The sequence below is a fragment of the Athene cunicularia genome, unplaced genomic scaffold (assembly GCF_003259725.1).
Source record: "Athene cunicularia isolate RWA unplaced genomic scaffold, athCun1 SCF_138, whole genome shotgun sequence".
Taxonomy (NCBI): Eukaryota; Metazoa; Chordata; class Aves; order Strigiformes; family Strigidae; genus Athene; species Athene cunicularia.
This window is the reverse complement of record NW_020799198.1, coordinates 3,531-6,983: the sequence shown is the minus strand read 5'-3', so window position 1 is coordinate 6,983 and position 3,453 is coordinate 3,531. Positions and strand designations below refer to the sequence as shown.

Here is a 3,453-nt window from a genome sequence, read left to right as displayed (position 1 = left end):
GTGTTTTGTCTCTTGTTTGCTTTTTCATCCTTTCTGTGGTCCTTTATCTTTTCCTGGCTCACAGAAGCCACGTTTACGGGTGCCGCTTCCTTTATACAAGCGATCTGTGCAGAGCAATGGTCGTAGGAGCATTCATTTCCTGGGTAAATCACTGGGAAGTTATATATGGATGAAGGAAATATTGAAGTTAGAAAAAGAATACAAGATAGGGAAATTGTTTACAGTGCCTGCATGAAATGTGTCTGGTTCCGATTCTCTCAATAAGGAGTTAGATGTGAATCAATTTAAATACATTTATTTTCTATTACAGCAATAAGTATTTAAAGGAACTGAAGTATTTAAACTGTAAAAGCATAGGAAGGAAATAAAAGAAACCTCCCTAAGGCCGTATTTTATGATTACACAGATCCTAGTAATGCATTTAGGTAACATCGAGGAAGTTTCTAAAGGTGTTCAGCCAAATGAATGCAGCTGAGCAATAAGTAAAGCCACATAGTTAAGTTCTTTGGCATTCCCTGACTTGCTGATTTGAGACCCCTTTGAGGAGTGAAAAAGCCAACTTTCTGCTCCTCTAAGTGCCGTATGTCATATTAGAGTGCTAGCCTGTTGAATGAGCATGAGGGACACTGACATTTCTGCTGTTGCAGTTGACTTAATCTGGTGGCTAAAGGAAGAACCTAGTTTACTGAAGTGCAGTCTTCAACTTCCAGAAGGGTTTTGGGAGCAGGCATGAAGCGATCCCTACACAAACTTGTGTTCTAGAACGAAAGAATTCTTGATAATTCCGCATCAGATTTAGACTCTTGCTGTTTTAATGCTAGTGTTATAATGTTCTTATGTGGTGTGGAATGTTGTATAGTAAAAGAAATACCCACTTTATGGTTGTATTCTAGGGTCACAACTGAAGAGACATTTTAAATATTTCATAGTATTTTGATAAACCTTTTAAATTCACGTTTCATTTGAGATGTGTTTGTCTATGATTGTCAGGAGCTCCAGATGACTCAACAAGCAAGGAAACATCTCCAAGAGGAATTTGATGCTTCCTTAGCAGAAAAGGATCAACTTATTAGTGTCTTGCAAACTCAGGTGAGATACCTTAACCAACAGATGTCCTTTAAAACTGCTCTTCCTACCTTTTTTTTTTGCTTTAAATTACCTATTTCCTATAATGCATGTCCATGTTTTTTTATAACTGCTGTGATGTTGAGCTTCTTGAGAATTTATGTTTATCTAGAAAATAAATGCATCTTGGTGGTAGAGGATACCCTTGCACGATCTCACTCATGTTAAATGTGATTGTTTAATATGTGCTTAAATTGTATCGTCTTTGTTATCAAGAACATAACATTGGCAGATGTTTGAGTTCGGCAAAATTTATGTTTTTTGCTAAAATGGTCTTTTTTTCTCCACTCATATTGAAACTATTTTTGTGAATTGGAAACAATTCTTATTTTTGAAATGCTACAAAAATTCAGACAGATTTTTCCTTTCTCTACTCGCTGATACCAATTTATTTAACTCTCTGTAGTTCTGAAAATTGAAACATGATCTGCTTAGAATCCTTGGGTTCTTCTAACAAAAAGAACATTTTATTTAGGTATCATTGCTGAAACGGGCGTTAAGGAATGGCCAGATGTGCACTGAATTGCCTGACTCGACTATCCCATCTAAACCACAAGCTCAAAGTCCAACAAAAGAAATGGGCACAGAAACTACTGTGGAACCAGGAAGCAATGGTAGGTATTGCAGCTTTTTCAAGAGATCTTGAATTTTGGATAATAAGCCTGCTGTTATTTATGATGGAGTAAAAAAGGAGTATTGCAATGAAATCTCAGCAATGTGCTTTCACCTCTAAAACATTCCTGTCCTTTTTTTATTTTGTACCTGTGATAAAGACAGGTACCTATGGCTACCATGGCTAACTCTTGCCGTGACAGATGCACACAGAGTGCTAGATCAAAGATCCACCCCGCAGGGTAAGAAAGAATAGTTACATCTGCTTTTTCCTATTTGTGCTATTATTCAAATTTAGATGTTATTTCCTGATCAAGGAGAGTTTTTTCCATGAGTTCTCTAGGCAGCCGTAAAACACATGTTGTCTCTATCAGTCCCAGGTAAAACCCCTTTTCCAAAATATCTGAAGATTTGGTTTTCTGGCTATTGTACGAATTACAGTTACATTAGTATTTCACTCACTGATCGTCTCTTTTACTGCTGTTTCCAATTCTCTTTCTTTTTGAGCCAGCTGAGTATTGAGCTCTCTCATTAACTGCTTTAAGGTGGAGTTGTGCTTTAACTCAATGTCGTCTTGTTCACATCTGTACAAAAATGTCAGAATGCACAGTGAGACAATAAAGTATTTGAAGAGAGCGTGAGAACAGTTTAGCAAGGTAGGAGATCTGGGAATCTCTCAAACTATTATTAGAGTGGGATGGTTTTGAATGGTAGGAATTCTGTAGGATTTGAGGAGGCGCTCTTTTCCCCTCCTACTGAATTCACCTGGAAGGTGGAGGTGTTTCATTTAAAAAACAACCCAGAACTGAACCCTTCCAAAAGATACGGAGTTTTTCCAGAGGAAGATGAAGAACTAGAAGTAAAGAACATGCCATGTAAAAGCAGCACTTTTAGGGAATTCCTTGTTTGAGAAACATTGCGAAAATTTCTTGGTATCATATGAACATGAACCTCTCAATACTCAGTTTTAATAAACTTTATTTTGCATTTGAGGAAAAAAGAACTGTATTTTATATTCTGGCAATGCTGAAAACAACTATCACTAAACCAAACCAAAGTGGTATTACTTTGCCAGAAGATAAACCCCTTTTCCGACTGATGGTTCAAACAGTGGTTTATGTGTTCATGCAGTGCCACTTTCAAGTAGCATTTTTCTTGCTGTTTCTCTTTTTTTTAAAAATGACAGAAAAATACCAGTCATTATTTCATTGTTAGAAATTGAGCTTAAAATGTATTCTTGAGATTTTAGTGGTTAAAGCAAAGAAGCAGCAACAAGGCCAGGAGCTAACAGTTTACCTGATTTTCCTCTGCATTTGTTCTAAGGACTCCTTCTTCAGTATGTCAAGGTCTTGCTGATGTTCCCTTCGCATACATGAGTCTTCTTGAAGTTTATTCACTTCTTCTCAAGCTAGGGATCCTTGCTGCTCCTCTTGAAGGGCTTTTAAACACTCAATCCGATTTCTTTCCTGTATCAAAAACTATGATTAAAACAATAAATACAGTCATCACACCTCCAAAACCAGTAGAATAGAATATTTACAGACAAGTTAATAGGAGTCATACACTAGGCACACCTGTATTTTCACCACAAGCAAGGAGTTTGTATTTCGTCTGTGTAAACAAAACCGTTATAAATCACTTCCATTTTCTCTTCTTGGGAACCATTCGCCTTTCTATGAAAAACCTAATGCAACCCAGCCTTCCATTTTGGTTTGT

At 36.9% G+C, this 3,453-nt stretch overlaps 1 long non-coding RNA gene across 1 annotated transcript in view; it reads left to right on the top strand.

Annotated features, from left to right (window-relative positions):
* LOC113490563 overlaps positions 1-1,634 on the top strand; it is a 4,606-nt gene extending 2,972 nt beyond the window's left edge. Inside the window, exons 3-4 of the long non-coding RNA XR_003400261.1 lie at positions 991-1,089; positions 1,601-1,634. This is a non-coding gene — a long non-coding RNA (uncharacterized LOC113490563). The remainder of the gene's footprint in view (positions 1-990; positions 1,090-1,600) is intronic.
* Positions 1,635-3,453: the final 1,819 nt, after the last annotated feature.